The sequence below is a fragment of the Pongo abelii genome, chromosome 9 (genome assembly GCF_028885655.2).
Source record: "Pongo abelii isolate AG06213 chromosome 9, NHGRI_mPonAbe1-v2.0_pri, whole genome shotgun sequence".
In the NCBI taxonomy this organism is placed as follows: domain Eukaryota; kingdom Metazoa; phylum Chordata; class Mammalia; order Primates; family Hominidae; genus Pongo; species Pongo abelii.
The window spans coordinates 95,628,573-95,654,103 of record NC_071994.2 but is presented as its reverse complement, the minus strand read 5'-3'; the positions used below and the strand labels follow the sequence as shown (position 1 = coordinate 95,654,103).

At 39.8% G+C, this 25,531-nt stretch overlaps 1 protein-coding gene and 1 long non-coding RNA gene across 13 annotated transcripts in view; one reads left to right on the top strand and one right to left on the bottom strand.

The window, feature by feature from the left end:
* The window catches only part of FAT3 (FAT atypical cadherin 3), a 673,325-nt gene that overhangs the window by 139,919 nt on the left and 507,875 nt on the right, over window positions 1-25,531 (bottom strand). The window lies entirely within an intron of this gene.
* On the top strand, window positions 1,973-16,479 carry LOC129048734 (uncharacterized). Its single transcript, XR_008511310.1, has 4 exons — window positions 1,973-2,065; window positions 7,760-10,897; window positions 11,702-11,897; window positions 16,318-16,479. It is a non-coding gene; the product is annotated as an uncharacterized LOC129048734 (long non-coding RNA).

Here is a 25,531-nt window from a genome sequence, read left to right as displayed (position 1 = left end):
CGTAGGACCAAAAATGGTCAGACACTGAGAATTTTGAAGTTATGGCAGCTGGTGGGAGGGCACACTTCTCACTCACTGAAATTGCCTGATATATTTATTTTTGTTGTCTCCTTTCCCCAAGTAGAAGATAAGTATATAAACTGCCTAAAAGCGGAAACCTTAGATCTTGTCTATTGCCTTGTTCCCAGTGATTACAAGAGCGTCTAAGAATATATTCAATATTTTTAAGCCGAAGAGTTAACCTCTGGCATTTTCCTTATCCATTAATTCACCACAAATGGTTATTTCCAGGCTATTGTATTTATAATGGAAAATCATTCTTCAGATATTACATATCCCCCTCCCCTGTTTTATACAGTGGTCTGCTCCTATCTTTGGATTTACTTTCCACAACTTCACTTACCTGTGGTTCAGCACAATAAGCTATTTTGTGAGACAGAGAGAGAAAGAGATCAATCACATAACTTTTATGACAGTATATTGTTATAACTCTTCTATATCATCATTGTTGTTGAACTCTTACTGTGCCTAATTTATAAATTAAGCTTTGTCATAGGTATGTTTGTACAGGAAAAACGATAGCATATATAGGGTTTGGTATTATCTGCAGAGTTTCAGGCATCCACTGGGGATCTTGGAACATATCCCCCATGGAAAAGGGGCAACTACTTTATTGGTCCTTGACACTTTATCGCTACCTAATATGTTATGTATTTCACTTATGTGGTTATCACATATCTGCTTTTACTAGAACCTGAGCTCCACAGAGAATGAATTTTCATCTGTTTTGTTCAGACATATTCCTAGCATCTACAACAGTGCCTAGAATGTAGTAAGCAGTCCATAAATATTTGTTGAATGAATAAATGAAATATTTATCCAGTACCTTTTAGGTAACAAACTCCCTTTTAGGCAAACTGGGAGATCAACCAAATAACGAACCAACGAACACAGATTCTGACCAAATTCACAATCCCCCATGACCTAAATCCTCTGTAATATTTGGGACCTGCAATCACATGGTCTCAGTTTTGGTATATTTGGTAAGAGGAACTCAGTGCCTTGTTTAGCAGCCCATTTGTGGTTTGATAGATACAATTTTCAGAAAGCTTTACCTAATTTTTGTAGTGAAAAATAAAAATTGCAAATACTTACGATATACAGCATGACGTTTTGATATATGTATACACTTTGGAATGGCTAAAACAGGTTAATTATCATATATATTACCTCATGTAACTTTTTTTGTGGTGAGAACACTTAAAATCTACTCTCTGGCAGGGTGTAGTGGCTCACGCCTATAATCCCAGCACTTTGGGAGGCCGAGGCAGGTGGATCACCTGAGGTCAGGAGTTCCAAACCAGGCTGGCCAACATGGTGAGATCCTGTTTCTACTAAAAATACAAAAAATTAGCTGGGCATGGTGGCGTGTGCCTGTAATCCCAGATACTCGGGAGGCTGAGGCAGAAGAATCACTTGAACCCAGGAGGCAGTGGTTGCAGTGAGCCAAGATCACACCATTGCACTCCAGCCTGGGCAACAGAGTGAGACTCTGCCTCAAAAACAAACAAACAAACAAACAAACAAACAAAAACTACTCTCTTAGCAATTTTAAAGTATACAATATATTGTTATTACCATTAGTATCATCACCATGATGTAAAACAGACCTCTTGAACTTGCCTCCTGCCTAACTGAAATTTCGCATCCTTTGATCAACATCTCCCCGCTACCAATCCCTCCTGTCTCCTCTATCACCTCTAGTAACCACTATTCTACTCTCTGCTCTTATAAATTTGACTTTTTTAGATTCCACATATTTGTGAGATCATGTGGCATTTATCTTTTTATTTGAGTTAACATAATGTTCTTCAAGTATATCCACGTTTCCATGTTGTCACAAATGACAGGATTTCCTTCTTTATTATTATTATTATTTTTCAGATCGAGTCTCGCTCTGTTGCCAGGCTGGAATGCGGTGGCGCGATCTCCACTCACTGCAACATCCGCCTCTCAGGTTCAAATGATTCTCCTGCCTCAACTTCCGGAGTAGCTGGGATTACAGGTGCACACCACCATGCCCAGCTAATTTTTTTTTTTTTTTTTTTTTTTGTATTTTTAGTAGAGACAGGTTTTCACCATGTTGGCCAGGATGGTCTCCATCTCCTTTTTTTTTTTTTTTTTTTTTTGAGGTGGAGTCTCGCTGTGTCGCCCAGGCTGGAGTGCAATGGCGCTATCTCGGCTCACTGCAAGCTCCGCCTCCCGGGTTCACGCCATTCTCCTGCCTCAGCCTCCCGAGTAGCTGGGACTACAGGCACCCGCCACCACGCCCGGCTAATTTTTTTTGTATTTTTAGTAGAGAGGGGGTTTCACCGTGTTAGCCAGAATGGTCTCGATCTCCTGACCTCGTGATCCGCCTGCCTCGGCCTCCCAAAGTGCTGGTATTACAGGCGTGAGCCATTGCGCCCGGCCGATTTCCTTCTTTTCAAAGGCTGAATAGTATTCCATTGTGTATATATACAAACATAGTCTTCATGCATCCGTTGATGGACAGTTATGGTGTTTCCATATCTCAAGTGTTGTGAATAGTGCTCCAATGAGCATGAAAATGGATACTTCTTTTCTTGTTTTTATATAGGAAAATATTGTCTTTATTTTTTAAATATATTTTTTAGTATTATATTTCCATAAGTTATTGGGGTACAGGTGGTATTTGGCTACATGATTAAGTTATTTAGTGGTGACTTGTGGGATGTTGGTGCACCCATCACCTGAGCAGTATACGTTGCACCATATTTGTAGTCTTTTATCCCTCCTCCACCTTCCCCCAAGTCCTCCAAATCCATTGTATGCCTTTGCATCTTCATAGCTTAGCTCCCACGTATCAGTGAGTATATACAATGTTTGGTTTTCCATTCCTGAGTTACTTTACTTAGAATAATAGTCTTCAATCTCATCCAGGTTGCTGCAAATGCATTCATTTTTGTGGCTGAGTAGTATTCCATCTCATATATACACACACAAACACACAGACAGACACACACACACACACACACACACAAGCCACAGTTTCTTTATCCAAGACTTCTTTTCAATATACTGATTTTATTTCCTTTGCATATAGACCCAGAGGTTGGATTGCTGGTTCATATGGTAGTTCCATTTTTAGTTTTTGAGGAACCTCCATACTATTTTCCACTATGGCTGTCCTAATTTACACTGGGAAAACAGTGTACAAGGGATTCTTTTTTTCCATATCCTCCCAACACTTTACACAAAGCTTTTCTTAACATTAAACCAAAATCTAACTGCCTGTACTTACTATCCTAGAGTGCTTGGAGCTTCCTATAGACTAGTTTTACTTGTTGTAGCTATACAGAAAAAGTCAAATTCCTCTTCCACGTTGCCCCAGCAACCTATTGTTGTGTAACAGAAAATTATGTGACTTAAAATAACTGGAATCTTTTTATTGTCTTTCATGGTTCTGGGGGTTGAATGGGGGCAGTTCTTATTTGGAGCCTCGCATGCAATTGACGTCATAGGTAGCTGGGGTTGTAGTCATCTGACATATCTGCTGGTTGATGATGGCTATTAGCTGGGACCTCAGCTGGGTTCTAAGAGCAACTGGCTTGAAGGAAAGTGGCAGCCATCAGTTTCTTAAGGCCTTGGCTCAAAAACTGGCACAGCATCACTTGTACCACATTCTACTGACCAAGAGTCTCAGAGTCCAGATTTAGGAGGTGGGGACATAAACCCCGCCTCTAGATGGGAGGAGGGTCAAATAATTTGGGAGGCTATGTTTTAAAACTGCCATCCTTATAAAAATCCTTAAATGTATTTGAGAAATCTCAACCCAGGTTGAAAAACTAATTTGTATAATTATCTCTCAGATGATTTATTATATATAATGAGTCCTTATTTATTATATTGTTTACATCTTTCAAGATGTTTTCCCATATACCCAGCTTCCTTCTTAAAATACGATGGCCAGGATAGAGCAATCGCATATTAAACTTACTCAGAACTGTGCAAAGCCCCTCTGTTATCCTAGAGACAATCTCATACCTATTTCTTCAGTCGATGACTATGCTTATTTTGGGTATCAGCCATGTCACACAGCACTGTGATATGAATGAATTAAAGCATTTAGGTCTTTTCCTAGAAAAAGCAATATATAATATAATCACACCTGTAAGTGTGTGGTTTCCTTTTGCGGGTATAAGTGCAAGATTTTATATTTGTCTCTACTAAATTTCATGTTACTGGAAACTTTGGATCCCTACTCTAGGCTGTTGGGATAATCATAATGATAACAAGTAACATGCATTAAAAGCTTGTTGTGCATCAAGCATTCACTGTGAGATGCAGAGCCCTGCATGGTCTCTTTGTTACAACAATCTCACAAGATAGATACTGTTTTTACACCAATTTAACCAATAAGGAAACTGAATTATGAACTGGTTAAAGGTCACACTATTCTTAAGTGGCAGAGCCTTGTATAGTCAAAGGTCACACTATTCTCAAGTGGCAGAGCCTAGTTTTAAACCTGGCAGTTTTGGTTCTAAGCCAGGGATCAGCAAACTATAGCCCAAGGGCAAAATCTGGTTGCTTGTTTTGGTAAATAAAGCTTTACTGGAATGCAGCCATGCTGCAATAACATATTATCTATGGCTGCTTTCCTGCTACAAAGGCACGGTTGAGTAGTTGAGGCTGAGACTGTATGTCCCACAAAGTCTGTTAAGTGCCCTTAACAGAATAAGTTTGCTGACCCCTGGTCTAAAACATTATGTGCCGCTGCCTCTTTGGTTATACTGATAGCACTTATTGCACGCCTGCTTTGCTCAATTCTCTGCTTGATCACTTACCTATGATTGTCACTTCTTCACAGGAATCCTGTAGGCATTGCCATTTCTATTCTGCAGCTGGAGACGGTGAGGCTTAGACGTTAAGAATATTCTCAAGGCCATTCAGCCGGAAAGTGACAGAACACGGGTTTGCGCCCAAGTCAGTTTGGCGTGGCAGCACGTGCTCTTTTCCCTACCCTGCACAGCCCATGTAGAAGCATCTGTTAACCATCTGTTCAAAATTCCCTTCCCACGTGTGCCTTTGGATCAACATTGAGCACTTCGATGTGCTTCTAGAATCAAGCCTCCTTTTCCTCCTTTGATAATAGGGACCATCTTTGACTGGCTCCAGTCTTTTGGCACCTTTCTGTCCTCAATGCTTAAAAACTGCCACTGGGTTGTGGGGTATGGCTGCAACTTCTTTCAGCACTCAAGACTTGAGAACCTTATTTTGTGCAATTAGATCCTCTCCTACTATCTTGTTACACGGTTACATCATCAGCTCCCTCTCACAAAATTTGTTCTACCTTTCTTTGCACAAAAATTATTCTCCCTGATCACGGAGACGGGAGGGAGGGCCTGGGTGGTCTTGGTTTCTCTCTATGTCTTATTTATCAGGCACTCCGTGTTAACCACGTGTAGGCACTCTTCCAAATGCTTACCAAATATTAACTCATGGATCCTTTTATCAGTCTTGGAGTAAGATGTGATTATTATCCCCACATGACAGATTAGAAACAGGGCACAGAAAGGTGAAGCATAGTAGGATCCAACCTGGTCTGGGGTCTGTGCTCCTAACCATCACATTATGCTGCCTTTCATCTAAATGCTTGCCCCATCCCATGGGCATGGCCAGCTTTTCTTTCCTCTGAACACAGTTCAAATATGTCCTTTCCCTGGCCTCAGCACCACAGTTTCAGCATGTCCTGTGCAGGGATGGCAATTATATAGCATGTGGGCTTTGGCTGCTCTATCCTGCCAGCTGCACCTGGAGGCCACAGGAAACATGAACAATTCACTGTTCATTCCAAAGGTGGAACGTGGTCTCAGACTCTTCCGAGATGGAGCTTTCCAGACAGCTGTCACTACCAGTCAATCTGCCACTGTCTAGGCGTACTTCTTGTTCTAGGTGAAACAGCCCAAATAGCACGTATTTTTACATTCATACTGGGGTTGCCTTTACTAAATAAAATGTATAGGAGGCCATTGGCTTGAACTGAATGCCTGCACCAGGATCAACAAACCAAACCAAACCAAAATGGAGTCACGCATGCTAAAGTTCCATGCTACCAAGCCAACACTAAGTTGTTTATCTGACCTTCAGAGAAATCAGGAGACAGAGAGAGACAGAGAGAACAGCCAAATCCCCAGACAGGTCAGGTTTAACTGTAACAATAAGAAAGTCCCTTTGCTTTAACCTTTGTAACTTCGAAATGACTGATCCGCTTTCTGTTCTGTTTCTGCTTTCCTCGGCCATTTTCTGTCTATAAAGCCAAGCTCCTCTGCTCAGCTCATCAGAACATTCATTCTATTTTATAGAATAATATGTTGCCAGATTCTAGAATCACAAATAAAAGCCAACTAAAATCTTTAAACTAAATTTGTTGTAATTTTGTCGGTGAACACTGCATACCTTTCCCCAACCTGACCATCCCCCGACTTCTTCCGCAGTACTCTGTGCCTTCCTTCACTCTGATTCTCCTGATTGCTGCGAGCTATTTTAGCACTTGATACTCTTCTAAGGTAGAAGACAGAGCTCAAAAGAGATGTATTTCTCCCTCCCCCTCTCATTATCAAAAGTCTCAGGGCCAAGCTGACAGATTCTGGGCAGGGAAGAAATCTAAAGATGAAGTCTTTTAAACTAAGGCAGAATATCCAACCACATGCAGCAAGAAGGCTTCCAATGTGCTGCCACATCGACCCTCTCAGCTCTCGGGTGAACCAATGTGAACTCATCTACGTGGGCCACTAGGCTGGTCATCTCTGGCTGGGATTAGCCTTTCCCTTTACCTAAAGATATTATACAAATATTATCATTTTCTGTATGTATCCTAATAGGTAAAATGTTAGGATGCTCTGTGATAAATTACTAATAATATGTTACCCTTCTCTTGGATCTGATTGATTTAAAACAATATGCCTAGAGAGGTCACTGGATCCTAGGAGCACAGTCTCTACGGGTAGGAATTTAACGTCGTGGCTGTTGAAAATTAATTGTAGTAAAGATGCTTATCTATTTTCACTATTTATTTACAAGACCCTGTAAATCACCAGTTAAGTGAGCTTGGCTGTCTCTACTTACTGGTCACCCCATAGGTAGAGAAATGTATGAAGGTGCCCACTGTTGAGTATTTTCCTACCTCTGTCATAGTCTCATATGTCCCAAAGAACCCCAGGATAAAGGGAAACTGCCTTTCCTTACCTCTGTTATACTCAGGAAAGCACAGAGTCACTAGATGTTAAGAGAACTCAACAGTAAATGAGCGCTTAGGTATCATTCTCGTTCAATTCATTTGTTTTACAGATGAGGAAACTGAGGTCCAGACAGATGTACTTCTTAGCCTAATATCATCTTATCAGAAATAACTTCAATCTTTCTAAGAGATTAGTTCCAAGCTGGCTTTTGAGCCTCAAACAAGGCTTGCATTCATAAATTGTCATCTATGTGTGTGTGTATCTCTGTGTGTGTGTGCCTGTTTGTGTATATGTGTTAACTCGATATTGCAGAAGTTTCAATTTAGGTGTTTTCCAGAATGCTCAGCTCTTGAAAATAATAAAAAAGAGAAGAACTGCATTTAAAGTAGATGTAATGTTTACTCTCCACTTTTTATCTTCAAAATGTTTCACAAACCTTAAATACTTAATCCTTTCAAGATAGTAAAAATGTTAAAAGAAACTTTATCTCCTCTTTACAGGTGGAGAAATAGAGAAATGACCTTCTCAAAGAATACTCAGGAGCTGTTATAAATGTTGAGGCTGGAATTCAGACCTTTTTGTCTATGGTCTCAGACTACTGCATTCCTGGGAAGACAAGTGCTTCCTGCCATTTCTGGAAAGAAAAGTATACACAAACAGTAAATTAAAGGGTAGGTCTCAAAGGAACAGCAACTCTTGAAGATAAACTTTCTGAAAGGTGAAGTCATTGAACTAAAATTAACCTGCGCTATCACCCACGGAGACAAAGCAAAAGAAGGCAGTATTAAACTGTCTGCCCTTAATGTCATTACATGTGGTTTCTCTTATTTGACCTATGATTTGGTATTAAGAAATAAACCAGAGATGGATAGGTGTTCCGGTCACTCCCCACTCTGCTTTCCTCATTCCGTGATGCTTCAACACATGTCTCTGCTATTTCCAATCTCAGTAAATCAGTTATTTCAGGAGATGTATACTTACCATGTTGAATAAACTTGTGGAATGGTTTATAAGGGAAAGTCTTCATTAGAAATAATATCAGAAATAAGGAAAAGAAAGAATGAGGGTTCAAAGGAAAGGAAGGAAGGCAAAGGAAGGAGAAAGGAAGAGAATTAAGGAAGAAAGAAAAAGAGAACAACAGAATTAAAGAGTCATACGGTTTGGCCTTATCCCCACCCAAATCTCACCTTGAATTGTAATAATCCCCACATGTCAAGGGTGGGGCCAGGTGGAGGTAACTGAATCATGCGGGTGGTTTTCCCCATACTGTTCTCCTGGTAGTAAGTCTTATGGGATCTGATGGTTTTGTAAATGGAAGTTCCCCTGCACAAGCCTCTAGCCTGCTGCCATGGAAGACACGGATTTGCTCCTCATTCATCTTCCACCATGACTGTGAGACTGCCCCAGCCATATGGAACTGTGAGTCAATTAAATCTCTTTCCTTTATAAATTACCCAGCCTTGAGTATGTCTTTATTAGCAGCATGAAAACAGACTAATACAATAAATTGATGCCAGGTAGTGGGATGCTGCTGTAAGGATACCAAAAAATGTGGAAATGACTTTGGAACTCGGTAACAGGCAAAGGTTGGAACAGTTTGGAGGGCTCAGAAAAAGACAGAAAAATGTGGGAAAGTCTGGAACTTCCTAAAGACTTGTTGAATGGGTTTGACCAAAATGCTGATAGTGATATGGACAATAAAGTCCAGGCTGAGGTTGTCTAAGATGGAGATGAGGGACTTTTTGGAAACTGGAGTAGAAGTCACTCTTGCTATGCAAAGAGACTGGTGGCATTTTGTCCTTGCCCTAGATGTCTGTGGAATTTTGAACTTGAGAGAGGTGACTTAGGGTATCTGGAAGAAGAAATTTCTAAGCAGCAAAACATTCCAGAGAAAGCAGAGCATAAATGTTTGGAAAATTTGCAGCCTAAAAATGCGATAGAAAAGAAAAACCCAGATTTTGGGAAGAAATTCAAGCTGGCTGCAGAAATTTGCACAAGTAATGAGGACCCAAATGTTAATCACCAAGACAATGGGAAAATGCCTCCAGGGCATGTCAGAGGCCTTCAAGGCAGCCCCTTCCATTATAGGCTTCCTGGAGGCCTGGGAGGAAAAAACGGTTTTGTGGGCTGGGCCCAGGGTCCCCCTGCTCTGTGCAGCCTCAGGACATGGTGCCCTGCATCCCAGCTGCTTCAGCGCCAGCCATGGCTAAAAGGGGCCAACATACAGCTAAGGCCATTGCTTCAGAGGGTGCAAGCCTTAAGCCTTGGCAGCTTATATGTGGTGTTGGGCCTGTGGGTGCACAGAAGGCAAGAACTGAGGTTTGGAATCTTTTGCCTAGATTTCAGAGGATGTATGGAAATGCCGGGATGTCCAGGCAGAAGTTTGCTGCAGGGCAGGGCTCTCATGGAGAACCTCTGCTAGGGCAGTTCAGAAGGAAAATGTGAGGTTGGAGCCCCCACACAGACTACCCACTGGGGCACTGCCTAGTGGAACTGTGAGAAGAGGGCCACCATCCTCTGAACCCCAGAATGGTAGATCCACCAACAGCTTGCACTGTGCACCTGGAAAAGCTGCAGACACAATGTCAGCCCATGAAAGCAGCCAGGAGGGAGGCTGTACCCTGCAAAGCCACAGGAGTGGAGCTACCCAAGGCCATGGGAGCCCACCTCTTGTATCAGCATGACCTGGATGTGGGTCATGGAGTCAAAGAAGATCATTTTGGAACTTTAAGATTTAATGACTACCCTATTGGATTTTGGACTTGCATGGGGCCCGTAGCCCCTATGTTTTGGCCAATTTCTCCCATTTGGAATGGGTATATTTACCCAATACCTGTACCCCCATTTTATCTGGGAAGTAACTAACTTGCTTTTGATTTTACAGGCTCATAGGTGAAGGGATTTGCCTTATCTCAGATGAGACTTTGGAGTGTGGACTTTTGAGTTAATTCTGAAATGAATTAAGACTTTGGGGGACTGTCGGGAATGCATGACTGGTTTTGAAATGTGAGGACATGAGATTTGGGAGGGGTCAGAGGTGGAATGATATGATTTGGCTGTATCCCCACCCAAATCTCACCTTGAATTGTAATGATCCCCACATGTCAAGGGTGGGACCAGGTGGCGATAAATGAATCATGGGCGTGGTTTCCCCTATATTGTTCTCCCAGTAGTGAATAAGTTTCATGGGATCTGATGGTTTTATAAATGAGAGTTCCCCTGCACAAGCCTCTAGCCTGCTGCCATGTAAGACATGGCTTTGCTCCTCATTTGCCTTCCACCATGATTGTGAGACCTCTCCCCAGCCATGTGGAACTTAAGTTAATTAAACCTCTTTCCTTTATAAATTACTGAGCTTCAGTTACGCCTTTATTAGCAGCATGAGAACAGACTAATACAGAGTTTTCTCTGAACTGCCTTTAATAACTTATATTTTGCCTAAAAAGTTGTGCTTTTAGGAAAGAATTCAATTTGAAAATGCTCAAACTGAAAATGCTCTGATCCGTGGAACCAAGGGAACCTAGGCCTTGGGGCCAGTGAATCACGTTACTCATTTTGGTGAGCTTTCTCTTTGTCCGAAGACATTGCATTATTGGGAAGCACCAGGAGAAAGTCAGCTCATAGTCCATCCTTTCCAGGTACCCATGGTCTGTCTTCTGCAGGGCACTGATTCCTACAAGTGTGTGAGCCACTCCAGGGCCTACCACAGGACTACACATTGTTGGTTCTCAACAAATATTTGTTGGTTGAATGCATGCATGCATGAACTTTGCATTTCAGGACAATGAAGGTATCTTTTCTTCCCTGTGTTTAGACCCAACAACTGTAGATGGCAGCTTTTTCAGAAAGATCCTTGACCAATTCACTTTGGCAGCAGCTGCTGATATTACAGCTTTGTCCAAATCTTTTCTTTGCACTTTAGGAAATAAAGTATTTCCCAGCCTGACATCTCTTAAAGCTTTTTTTTTTTTTTTCCCTGCAGAGAGGTATGCATCAGCTACTAATCTCATCACATTTCCATTTCCTTCCAGGCTCATCTGCTCATCATTTTCTATTCATAAAACTTGCTTGATCCTAATCTTCCCTATCAGCAGGAACTAAACACCTCCTCAAAGTTTCTTTAGCACAATGGTGATTACCACCCATGTGCTCACTCCCCCTTTCAAACAGATGGGTCCAATCTATGTGCTCACATGTGGGCCGTTAAGAAACTTCTGCCATGAACCAAGATGTGACATCATATTAGCTGCAGATCTAAATCCCTCTGCACTATTTCACAACTCCCCTGACATCAAGGCCTTAGTCGATATACTATTCCATATTCCCCTCTCCATGAAACAGAATCCACCAGATATAAATTACAACAGAAAGTATATATTGGTAGCTTCCCTTCTATTTCATAGTGCTGGACTTCATGCTTTAAATTACTTTTGTCTTGGCAGATTCTCATGCTTTAGCTCCACTGATGATACTATTTGGATTTAAGCACTAACTCTTCCACCAGGCACCAGATTTTTGGCTTTTCTTTCCACAGTAAAGGCTTAATGCAAAAATAAGTACACAGCTCTAATTACTAGCTGAGCAAACACTGCTTTCTCCTCTCAGCAATTCAACAGGGATTTCCGGGCGATTTAGCAGGTAACTTAACACCTTGCTTACCTAAATATATGAATTTTAAATAGATCAACTTACAGAAATTAGGCTTATGTGTATGTATAATACAGACTAAGGTAGAGATCATGAACTGGTGGCCCAGAAATATGCTTTTTTTTTTTGGCCCATACAGTGTATTGTAAAAATTTCTGCCAACATTTAAAATGAGAGAGATTTCATATAAAAATTCAAATTCCCTGATTCTCCTAAAAATAAAAAAAAATACTGGCCCACCAGTCTCTACGTGTCCCTAATACTACAATAATGTCAGTTATCATTCATCATCACGGTTGTGCAGAAGCTTTTCTTAGAATAGAAAAGTACTTCTCACTACTCATGTTCCTATAAAAAATGGTTATAAAATATAAATGGGGAACACTGCATGTTTAGACAAATGAAGAGAGTATATTTCTTATTGTAAATGAAAAACATTTAATATGTAAATGGCCTGCTACATATATCACCCATTTATTATGTTTGATGGGTTCTGTGGGCATTTGAGTTTGTAACCCTTGGTTCAAGGTCTTGATAACAATCTCTCTGCAATGACAGTATGTACACTTTAATGTGTGGTAAAGATAAAACTGTAACTCTTGGAAGAGAACATTCAGAGCAGCAGAGGTGCACATTCATCATTCCTTCTCTAGGTATTATGATTTCAGATACTATAGTTTTAGAAGAATCAAAAGAAATTAGAATAAAAAATTAAAGCATCTTTAACCACATCATAGTTTAGAACAGAAATATGAGTCATCTTGGACAATTCTCTTGTTCTTCCCAACATCTCATCAGTCATTGACTAGAGACATAGCTGGCTGTGAATTATATATTGGCAGTCTCTCAGTCGCTTTCTATTGCTTACAACATAATACCTGAAACTAGGCATTTTATAAAGAAAGGAAACTCTTTTCTTACAGTTATAGAGGCTGAGAAGTCCAAGGTTGAGGGATGCATCTGGTAGGAGCCTTCTTCCTGGTGGGGACTCTGGAGAGTTGTGAGGTGGTGCAGGGCATCACATAGGAAGGGGGCTGTATGTACTAACTTGCTAGCTCAGGTCTCTCTTCCTCTTATAAAGCCCCCAGTTCCCCTGTTATGATAACCCATTAATCTATTAACCCAATAAATCCATTCATAGCAGAGCCCTCATGATCCAATCATTTCTTCAAGGCCCTGTCACCCAATACTGCCACATTGGGGATTAAACTTCAACATGAGTTTTGAAGGAAGCAAATATTCAAACCATAGCAAGCTGCCCTCCTCAGGACACATGCAGCCCTCTGCCTGGATGCACAGCTTGGCAACAATGAATGTGGGCTAGATTCAGTGCCCTGGGGCCCGTTTGGCCAGGTGTCCCTGCATAGAGCACAACCTATACAATATAACAATGCCCCTAAAGTGCTACTTCTTAAATGTCAGTTATATTTCTTGGCCCCTTCTCTACCCTTGGTGTCAAGCTCTCATTATCTCCTGCCTAAACCATTGCATCTCTCTTCAGCTTGATCTCCCTGACCCCAATATTGCCTCACCCAATGCCATTCTCTAGAAGACCAAAACTCCAAGCATGCCAATCTCCTGCTGAAAGGTCTTTACTGGCTCCTTATTGCTTACAGCAGATTTCATAAATGGTGTCATGGAGAACACCAAGCCCACAAGGTGCTCCCCTTAAAAGAGGGGCCAGGATCCAGAAGTTTGAAGAATATTATAAAAGCTCCTCTTGGAGCTTTACAATGTACATGATTGGAGTAAAGACCAAGGGAGTCTAAGCAAAAGAAACTGCTTAACCATTTAAACCAGTGTTTCTGAAACATATTTGATGGCAGAATTCTGAGTGGTGTAGGTCTGATATTTCAAGGAACATACTTTAAGAAGTGCTTAATTACTGGATTAAGTACATACTCTTCAGTATTAACATACAAGATCCTGTAGTATTGACACCACCTATCCACTGTGCTATTCTTAGCCTCCAGGGTCTATTACTGCTACAACCTAGAGTTTTAATCACACAATCAGATCACTTAATTCAACATAAATTTACAGTGCCTGCAATGTGCAGTGTTTTAGACACTGGGTGTCTTAGTCTGATTTATGTTGCTATAACAGAATATCTGAGACTGGGAAATGGATTAAACAACAGAAGTTTATTTGGCTCACAGTTCTGGAGCCTGGGAAGTCCAACATCAAGGTGCCATCATGTGGCCAGGATCTTCCTGCTGCATCATTCCATGGTAGAAGGTGGAAGGGCAAAAGCAAGAGAGGAAGAAGGCATAGCTTATCCTTTTTATCCAGAACCCACTCCTGAGATAAGAGCTTCTTCAATCCATCCACGAAGGCACAACCCTCTAACCTAATCACCTCTTATAGGTTCTACCTCCGACATGGTTGCATTGGGGATTGTTTCCAACACATAAACTTTGGGGGACACATCCAAACCACAGCACTAGGTAAACAGTGGTAAAGCAATATGGGCTTCTTTCCCTCAGGGAGTTCATAGTCCATTTGTTCTTCCAACATGGAGCATGTACTTCCAAGGCCCTTGCTTTGATTGGGGTTCCCACTGCATGGTATCCCCCTTACTCCCTACTCTTGTAGTTCTTATAAAATCCTTTGAGGCCTGCTGTACTGTTTGTCCCTTTATGATGCCTTCTCAGAGACCACATTCAGATAGAATGACTCCTTTGTATGTTTCATTTGACTTTGTTCAGATGCTAACATGTCCCCAATTCCATATCTAATTGTTGCATATCTGTCTTCTTTCACACCCCTGCATTCAGTTAGCTTGTAAGCTCTCTGCGGGATAAGACAATGCCATATCATCCATTGTACTGGCAGCATCCAGCACATGTCCTGACACATAACAGATGCTGAGCTAATATCAGTTCCTTTTGGTTTTCATAAGAGGCATCAGGAACAAGGCCTTGCATTGGTGAAGAAATTATCCTGTTTTGTTTTCCTACTTCTAGTAGCATGTTATTTTAATTTTGAGTTGGATCTTTGATTGTTAATAAATTAGGTAGATATCCTGTTGGTTGGAAACAAACATTATTCATTATCCTATTAACAGAGCTATTAAAAACCCTGTGTACTCTTGTATTCATCACACAACAGGTAGTATTTGTTCTTTACACATAATAAAATTCAAGGCCCTGGGGAAATGGGTCTCAGGATACAGCTACTAAAACAGAAAGATGGTTCATCTTGGATAAAGTATTTTAATTACTTCCACAAGACGAAAGGGAGTACATGTAAATTTTAAATAAAGCTCAACTCAGTAGACTTAAATAGATTCAAACAGATAAATTCAAGGTGAATACTGTTATTAATAACTAATATTTAGGAAGTATTTTTCATGTATGTGTATTCAGCACATTTATTATACATATATTTATAGTCACCAGTTCTTGCTTTCCAGGAGAATGTGAGACACACATGTTTAGTCCCAGGTCTAAATGAAGTTCCTCTTCTGTGTTCCTTCAGAATTTATGCTCATTTCCATCAAATCACCTATGCACCTGTATTATAACCACTTTGTCTGTCTCTCCCAAAAGTATGCATATGGCCAGGTGTGGTAGTTCATGCCTGTAACCCCAGAAATTTGTGAGGCGGTGATGGGAGGACTGCCTGAACCCAGGAGTTCAAAATCAGCTTGGGTAACATGGTGAGACTTCGTCTCCACAAAAATTAAAAAATTAACCAGATGTGGTGGTGTGCACCTTTGGTCCCAGTTACTAGGGAGGCTAAGGTGGAAGGAGTGCTTGAGCACAAGAGGTGCAGGCTGCAGTGAGCCATGATATGTGCCACTGCACTCCAGCCTGGGCGACAGAGTGAGACTCTGTCTCAAAAATATATATATCTCTCTCTCTGAGTTCTCTGAGGGCAGACATTGTGTCTTTCATTTTTCTATTCCTGGTGCCTAGGGCAGGATAGTAAAGGAAATGTATGGACGAGGTAAATTGCCAAAGACAGAAAAACTCAGACATGAAAAATATTAGCAGAGAAATAACTCAATGTATCCAGAAAATGAAACCAATCACAAATATAAAATATAAAACTGACCAATCAAATGAAAAGTCTGGAAATGTTACTACTGTAGTAAACAGTGTTTAAATAAAATCACATGAGTGTTCTAATATCTCTTTCATTATAAATTCTTGAAAATTTGAAATGCTTTTTAAGTACTTACATGATTTTAAAAATCCTCTTTCCCTGAGATAAGGGGAAAAAGCAATTATCTTCTGACCATGAAATCACATGGATTCAGAAATCCAATAATTTAAGAGAATGAATAATACTCTCCTAAAAAAAATTTTTTTAAAGCCTAAAACTTCCACTCCACTCTCAGTTAACATTCATGTCCTTAAGTTCCATTTAAAGACTCCAATCATTCTTCACTTTTGCTTTTCAACAGGGGAGGCAGACAGCTAAGGAAGAATGTTCTCGTCATTCCGCCTCAGGCAGCCCCTATCATGAAGTCTAAGTAATGTGAAAACAGTGGCTGGTGAACTTTCTGCAGATGTCAAAAGCCAAATAGATTAAATGTGTTAAATAATGAAAGATAAAGGAGAGTCACACTGCCTCTGGAGTCAATTAAAAATGTGTAACTCAGTTGTGTATCTGTAAATTCTAGAAACAGTCTTTGTGCCCAGCCAAAAATATTGAAAAGGCATTTCAAAAGAAAGACTTCCAATAAGTACTCAGTTGTTTTGCTGAGTGAAAGTAGAATACAAGTAGTTTTTACAGATGATGATTTACAATCTTGGACATTACTCTCAGAGTGTTATTATCATGATCAAAGTTAACTCCCTACTAGAAGCTAAATTAATTCAGGCTGGAGTCATACTCGTGCTTAATGGATATATCCTCACTGTTCATTTAGTGAAGTAGGGCATGACATTGCCCTGATAGTTGTACTTTCTCCCAGAACGTTCTCAGAAGATCAGGCCCACAAGTACCTATGTGTGAAAGGTCCTGAGATTTCTGGTGGACAGCACTGGAGAAAAGTGAGCAATGAATAATGAATGTCTCTTCGTAAGAGCTTTATTTAGTGGGGAGCCAAAGCTCTTTCTATTTTATGGCAAAAGCATTTTGGGAGAAATATTCCCAAACCACATTTCAGAGTATGTGAGAGGCAGCAGAGATTGCCAAGCATGTAGAGAGTTTAACACCACAGTGCACGCTCACGGAAGGTTATTTGCTCCAACTGTCCTGAAAAATCTCATTCTACGCTTAAACACGTAACTTTGTGAATAAGCATCTTTCTTTTCCTTCTGGCTTTGTCAAAAAAGTATGTCTGGGATTCTAATATCCAGCCAAACTAGGAAGAAATAATTCACCAAAATATATAGAGAATGTTCTGGGAAGTCTTGTCATATAACAGTATGAGGAATCAGTTTATGAAACTTCCAAACTGATTAGAATTTTGCCACATTAAAAATTCCATCAGAAAGCTTACAATAAAAATGATACTTGAATAGGCTTTAAGGCAATAGGGATGTCTATTGATCATAAAGAGTTATCTGTTTGCATGCTTTAGTGGATAGGACCATTACCATAACATGCAGGCTCACAGTCTTCCCTGGAAATCTCCAGAAATTACAAAAAACAAGAAGATTGCATGAGGTAGTGACCAGCAGCTGAAGGTTACTTGGCAAAGATGTATGGCTGTTGTCCAAGTTCTGGTACCTTTGGTTTTGAAATCAGATAATCAGAGTCCTAAGACATATCACTGCAATCCAGGAAAGGCTTAGTGTGAGATCCATCTGTCCTCTTATGTAGCTGTACCTTAGACAGACTTAGGATCCCTAGGTTGGCCCAAGTCTCAGTGCTCTATCTTGGTGCTTTTGAGTTTGTGGGTCAGCTGCCAGGGTAATTTATTATTGAAAGCGATAGTGTGACAGGGACTCATCATGTTCTGAGTCTTCAGTAGCAACAATAATATTGAGGCCCCTTCATTCATACTACTTCCAAGCACTTTAATATCTGTGATCACACTTGAGTTTCCCAACAACTTGACTAGGAAAGTTGGTGAAGAAATATTAACCCCACTTGATAACGGATGAAAAATCCAGCAAGATCCAAAGCTTTGCCCAGAGTCACTCAGCTTATAGGTGACAGCATAGCCAAACAAGACTCAGCATGTTGTGAAATACACGTGGATAACACAACAAAATGTACATACTCTTCCAGGAAAAATTAACTAAACATATTTGTTGCATAAGTGGGGAAGTAGCATGTCTTAATCAAAGAATTGTATTGTTTATATCACAGTACTTTGAATTCACTATTCCTGATCTGTACTATGTATTATGTGTTCAGTAATTACTCCTTGAGGACCTGCAATGTAAAAGCACTGTGGGAGAGAGATGATGATGAACAAAAACATGGTCCTTGCCCCACAGGAGCTTCCCATCTGGAGGAGATGACAGCCATGATTACAAATCACAAAGGGATGCGGAAGCGAGACAAAGCTCTGTACGTAGGCTGTGTGCAAAAGTAGTCAGGCTAAAAATTCCCAGTGGGATCATCAATGTTTTGGTACCATTTTAAATGTTACTCTAGTATCTTGGGGAACCTGGTGTTTTAAATAAATGCCCTTTACTTTTGGGGAATTAAATGTTCCCGCAGTAAAAATCTATATTATTGAGTTCTCTTCTCATAAGGTGATTATGGAATTCTTCCTCATAAAATGGGATGTTTTAAATCTATCTGCAGTGATGATGTATTTGTATTATTTCAGAGGGCTTCCTAGAGGATTCCTCAATGTCCTGTTTAACCGTAAGACCTTTAATTCTCATGAAATGCTATAGAAGAAAAGATCACAGGTTTTACACAACCTTTTGAAATGTAAGAAGTAAAGGTTTATAGGAAAGTTTATTTGCCCCAATTCTCCCTACCACTCTGACGCCCTGTCTCAATGTGAACAATGAAAAATCGGTAGCTGTATTTGTTTCTGGTATCTTTTTTGAAGCAATCAGGGAGCAGATTCTGTGAGGCCTGATTCCAAGGATGGCAGGGAGGAGGAATGAGGTTTCTTGATAACACTGTTAAACAACTGAACAATTCTTGACACTGTATGGCTCCTGGGATCCATTATGTGAGTAATACATTTTCTGAACTAAAACAAAGTTCATTCTTCCCAAATTACAGTAATTAATTCCACTGAATTAAAAAAAAACTAACTGAAATATATGGAAAATTCTGACTGCTTATTTTTAGTAATTCTATGTAAAAATTAAACAAGGTTGATTCTTATGTAATGACTATGTCATCAATTTTTGTAATCCACATGACTTTATTGTGTGTTTCTTTATGAATAAACATTCCTCTCTCTCGCTCTCTCTCTCTCTCACACACACACACACACGTACACAGTGATGTATATATACACACACCATTTGACTGTGGTTTAGGAAGACACTTTGGGTGAGATTTTTAATCTGTCTTTGAATTGCTGTAGATAGGGATTAGGATCCAATTACTTCATCTGACACCACCACTTTATAACAGAAGAAAATTATCTTTGCTATTCCTTAGATTTTAAGTACCATGGCTACCCACAGAGTCCCTGATCATAAGGAAAGGACCGCAGATGAATGGAAATCAGAGACAAAAATCAAGGGCTGGTATATCTTCCGTTATACAGTGTAATCAGCAGACCAGGCAGATTACTTGAAATTCCAATTTCTTTCCCCTCTGCTGAGAGTACACTTCATCTTCTGCTTTTCCAAACATTCTGAATTGTGACTGAGGATTCTGTGAGATATTACTGTTTCAGTCTTCTGAAAATTGCAATTAAATACATTCTAAATAGATGCCACCTTGCCACCTTTTTGGAAAGGTATGAGAGAAAAAAAATTAGCCATCACAGGAAAATAATTCATAGTTAAGGCTCTTTCTTTTCCCTTAACCACATTCCGTTGTGTCTTCATGGCAACAAATGTCTGTAATCAGACTCTGGTTCCAGCTTTCTAAAGACATCAGTGAGATGGGCAGGAGTGGGAGGATCATATCTCTTTTTACAAATATAAAAGGAAAAAAATAAAAGACCACCCTAGAAGTGACTAAATTTGCACCTGAGAGATCTTTTAAGTAAATGAATCAAACTCTCACTTTATTGCCCAGATACTAGGAATCTTTCCTCTTCAAAAGAGTATAGGTGTTGCTATATTTATGACTTTCTTCCTAAAAACGAAATTTCTACAGTATCAGTAGCTAAATGAAGCCTGAGAACTTTCTGGAGAAATTGAAAGAACAATGCTAATGGCCTGGGGTTCACAGAGAAGGTATAGATCCCTTACAACTAATTTATTTTCCTAGCAGTCTTGTGTGGGTCTGATCAGACACCTCAAGGGTCAGCTGCCATTACTTATTTTTTGTTACTTAACAATTCTGTCCCCAAATGCCATTCTTCTAATCAATTTCACTCTTTTGCAGTGTAATTGGGTCCTACTGAATCAATGGGAATCATTTTCATGATTACCTGAACATGGTTCATGGTCTGAGGTGAGGAATTATGGCTTATGGCTTGCTCTGAACAGGTGCACATTTGGGCTTGGTGAGCATCTTGGAAGGCTAGGGTCAGGAATGTCATTATCTTCATCATTTCCCAAAGCTGGTAGGCTGTGGCTTACCTGAACTTGAACCCTCTGCTGGTGACTCTCAAATGGCAGCTCCAGATATAAAATGTCTGGGTCAGCACAACAGTTTGGTTGCCAATAATGAGACTTCTCTATGATCTGAAAGAGTCACTCAGCTCCCAACTAGGAACTGTGCAGAAGCTCAAGAAGGATCAGACAATGCCTTCAAAGAGCCATCTTCACAACAGTAGAGAGTAAGAGAAAAACATTGCTTGTGGATCAGACAGGTTTGCCCTAAGAATGCTGGTTTTTCCATTGCTTCTGAGCTGTACAACTTTGAGCAAATATAAATTATGTTTCAATATCCATATTTGTTACATGGGAATAGCAATATCTACCTCACAGAGATGTTACTAGAATTAAATGAAATAACATGTTAATTACTCAACAAACATATATAGAGAACCCATTACTTTCAGATACTAGGTTAAGCACTAGAGGTTAAGCGCTGGGTATACAAACATAAATGACCCTCCACCTCTGTCTTCTAAGGGCTGAATCTAGTATGTAATAGTCCAACACAGTGCTTTACATTTAGCCAATGTAGGTTTTAAATGCAGGTTTATGGTTTTACTAAATCATTGTAAATTAATTTTTCTTTAAAATTGTTAACATGTTCATGCAAACAGAGCACTAACTGCTGTCATTAATTTCTGTCTATCTATCTATCTATCTATCTATCTATCTATCTATCTATGCTCATCCATCCATCCTTCTAGTCATTCATTTGTGAATAGTTTGTGTCCATCAGCTTAACACATTTACAGCTGGAATGAACAAATAATTTAGTATTCAGTAGACTTCTGGAATGACTAAAGATTTGAGAGCAAAAGCTATATAAGTAATGATTTTTATGACACTAGCCTCATGGAATGGTCTTAATGCAAATGACATTGTCCGAAGACAGTGAGAGTCTCTTCCAGGAAAGACCCTTATGTGAACTGCCATGATTATTCTCTGAAAACTCCAATTCAGCATTGCAATCATGAAAATGGCTATGATTAGCCCCCTAGTGACCTAAGAGTGTTAATGCTACTTCCCAAAGTGTCAAGCAAACAATCAAGAAGAGCATTGGTGCTGGAAAAATCAGACTTGTCATTCAGTACAAGGTGGTTTCAGATATGCATGCCCTAAGTCAGACATGCCATGCTCAAACTTCATTGGGAGTTCCTGCAGCGAGGTGTGCTAGAATCCTCTTTGCCTGTTTATTATCACATTTAATTAGCCACCAAGTTCTGTTAATTCTACCACCTAGATCTATCTAAAATCTATCCTCTCTTCTCCATCCCCTACCTTAGTTCAGATCCCTATTCATTCTTATCTAGACCTGGGCTATAGCCTCCTGACTGGTCTCCTTTTATCCGATCTTCCTCTATTCACAAGCCATGCTCCTTTTTGCAGGCTCAGGGATAATTTTGTAAAGCAAATGTGATAATTCGTTTGCCAATATTTTCAGTATGATCTCCCAACAAACATACACGCTGTGCCTACTCTTCCTGTCTCTCTGGTTTTGTTACACACACCTTGTTCCTTCTCTCTGGAATATATACATCGTTCCTTTTTCTCTCTGACTACCTGGCAAATGTCTACTTTTCTTTTTCTTCATTTTTGAGTACTTATAGTGTTCCAAGCAAATAAGAGCATTGCTTTTTTAAAACAAATTAATTGACTTTATTTTCTAGTGCATTATTATTACGATAACCAACCGACATTATCTCATTTAACTTCCAGAGTAAATGTTACTTAGACTTTAGGGTTCAGTTAAAATGCCATTATACTGCGATTTTTAAAAATCCTACTGCCCTGGACAAGGTCAGCCTCTGCTTCTTCTAGTGCTTAACAGCCTTTGGAACAGACGTCTATGTAATCCCTTCTCTACACATCTTGTGCTTGTTTGCTGGACTTGGAACAAAAAGAATTTGCTGTATCCTTAGTATCTAAGCCAGTGCTGGATACACATTAGGTTCTCAAACATGTGGTATTGCACTGACACAGGTGACATAAACTGAACCACAGCTTGCTTCTCTCTCCCTTCCAGAGACAATCCTTTTTCCAGAGGAAGCAGGTAGACTTTCATACTCAGGGTCTGGTTATTAAGAATTCTTACCATAATTAAACCAGTAATGTACTCCTCTGTATTAAAACATCAGATACTCAGAGAGTGCTTTGGAGGCTGGAAAACTTCTTATAACTTCCAAAGGTGCCAATTTATCACAACAGAGTTATTGGGGACCCAGAGCTTCCTGGCATATTAGTAGTAGCACATATTAAACAGATGCTTTGCAGCAAAGGAAAGTGTACTTAAAAGCACTGCTCTGTTAATTGAATATCAGACTAAAGCTCCTAATTAATATTAGAAAACCTTTCGAAAATGGAAATAAAGAATATCAAGAAGGATTTACATACCCCTAAACAATCATCTCTATTGTGAGGATTCCCAAATCTGTACCTACAGCTTCAGTTTCCTGCACAAGCATTCGTCCCATATATCTAAGGTCTCAATAGGAAGTTTCACTTTTTTCCCCCCTTGCATCTAAAACATAACATGCCAAACTCAACTCATATCTTCTCTCTCAAGTCACATTGGCCTTTCAACCTAGGGACCACCATGCTTTCATTTACTCAAGCTTATAGAGCTGTGGGCTCTACCCTCTCTGTCTCATACTGATGGTTCTTCTCAGAAGACTGCTGTCCATCTCTGCACGTACGCTTCAATTGCTCTACCCTAGACCTGGACCCTATAATTTGATAACTAAGTCACAATTTCATATCTGCTATTCAAGCCTCAAGTCTTTTCCTCATCTAGGACATTGTACACATGGTGCTAAAACAATCAATCATTTTGTAGATAAGAGACCACCAAGACACCAAATTCTATCACAGCCTTGCCTCATATTACCTATTCAAATTGATTTCCTAAACTTTCATGTACAAGGCTTCAGCTAGTAACACCAGAATGTGCCCAGTTCACTTGAGTCTTCCCCCAAACCTTCCAGAATGTAGACTTGTTTTACTCATGCATTAAGTGGTTACTGAGCCTTTTTCTTCCAGAGTGGCTCCCAGTTGGATCCACACTGTCTAACAAGGCACATGTAGCCTGCTGACATCCAGCCTTGTGCCTCAGTCTTTGCTACCCTTGTGTAACCACTGTCATTGTCTCCCCTACTCCACATCTTCCCTCCTCTCTAGGCTCTAGTCAGCTACCTGCCCCTCAGCAAACCTGCTGTTCTTACATCTGGAACACCCCGTGCAGTGAAGTTTTTTCCTGGGTCTAACTTCCAGTGTTTTTTAACATCAAACTCAGTGGTTATCCCACAAGGAAGCGGTCCTTCATCACCTTTCCACCGTCCAAGTCAAGCACACCTGCTCTGTGATCTCTCCCAAAGCACTTATCAAACTGTCCCTTGGAAGACAGGTGGAGGGTCATTTGTTTTTGTATCCCCAGTGCTTAATCTCTAGTGCTTAACCTAGTATCTGGAAAGTAATGGGCTCTCTATAAATGTTTATTGAATAATTAACATGTTATTTCATTTAATTCTAATAAAATCTCTGTGAGGTAGATATTGCTATTCTCATGTAACAAATATGGACATTGAGACATAATTTAAATTTGCCCAAGGTTGCATAGCTCAGAAGCAATGGAGAAACCAGGATTCTCATGGCAAACCCATCTGACCCAGAAGCAATGTTTTTCTCTTATTCTCTACTGTTGGATGATGGCTTGCCGTGAAGAGGTTTACCATTAATTTTTTCAATTATTAAACCACAAATGCATTGAGGGTATAAGCAATACCTTATTCATTTTTGTGTCCTTAGCCACAGAGCAGGCACTCAAAATATGCTTACAGGATTAATGAGTAGATGAATGAGTGAGTAGTGGATGAAAAAAATGCCTGTTCAAACCTCATCCTACTTCCAGGAGCATTGATTGTTATATCGCTTCTATAAGCTTCTCCTCTATGTCTCAAATTTTATTTTGATCTTTTTATAAATAGATTCTAATAGCATTCAGTCACTCTCTGTATTATAATTAAATTATACATTGTCTTTACTCATGTTTGCTTCCTCACTCCTTAAACCTTTCTGACAATGCTACCAGTACCTAGCATAAGAAACAATTAGTAAATTGACATGAGTAAATTAGTGAATTAAATGAATAAAAAAATATATCCCCTGAGAGCAAAAATAAAACCAGTGGAAAAAGTAAAACAGAAGTTAGAAGACAGAGTAAATCTGAGGAAGGTGACAGGAGACTACAGGCAGTTGGAATTCATGATCTATAACTGAACATGAAACTCTGAACAATTAAAGTCATTCATTCAACAAACATTTATTAAGCAATTTTTATGTGTTGCCATTATGCTAGGTACTAGCATTATGACACAATATAATTTACTGAGGAGACTAAAGCACCTCCCTTAAATTATTAAAAAAGAAAAACCAACCAAACAAACAAACTTTTGTATTAGAGATATAAAGAGAGGATACAGATGAAGGGAAAACCAATTGTGCCCTTGGGGGATCTTCTTACTGCCTTAAGGGCTTTTTTTTTTTTTTCCAGGAGAATGAACCTAAAGCCTCACAGAAATCCTTCAGCCACCAGAGAGTAAGACACTATCATTATTCTAGACTTTAGATGATAAGAAAGCCATTTGCTATGTATAGGTCACCAAGAAAAAGTAAGGGTGGAACCTGGATCAGCTGAATGATGCTGCCACTCCTTGTTTAAGTGCATGTTTTATAAAGTCTGTATCTCTGTGGTCTTCAGTGGGAGCTGAACATCTATAAGATGGAATTGAAAGAGGGGTGGTGTTGATCTAGGTCCATATTTCTCAACAAGGGCAGTATTGAACATTTGGGTCATATAATTTTGTTGTGGGGGCTGTCCTGTAGGATGGCTGGCACCATCCTTTTTCCCTACTGACTAGGTACCTGCTCTCTGCTATTGTGACAACCAAAAACTGTCTCCAGGCATTTCCAAATGTC